The sequence below is a fragment of the Geospiza fortis genome, unplaced genomic scaffold (assembly GCF_000277835.1).
Source record: "Geospiza fortis unplaced genomic scaffold, GeoFor_1.0 scaffold40, whole genome shotgun sequence".
Lineage (NCBI taxonomy): Eukaryota > Metazoa > Chordata > Aves > Passeriformes > Thraupidae > Geospiza > Geospiza fortis.
Genome location: NW_005054297.1, coordinates 5,386,650 through 5,386,867, shown reverse-complemented (window position 1 = coordinate 5,386,867; position 218 = coordinate 5,386,650).

Sequence of the window (218 nt, the reverse complement as noted above, 5' to 3'; positions counted from 1 at the left end):
CCCGGCCGGGAAGCGGCGCCGCACGGAAAGGTTCCGCCCTGAGGGGGATGGAAGGGCCCGGGGGCGTAGGTGCGAAAGGAACGACAAAAGCCAGGGCGTCCGCAAAAAATCAGAAAGTTTTATTAGAAAATTACTGGAAATTCTATTCTCCTGACCTCCTATATAAGCACAGGAAGGAAGGAAGGAAGGAAGGACGGAAGGGAGGGAGGTGGGAGGGG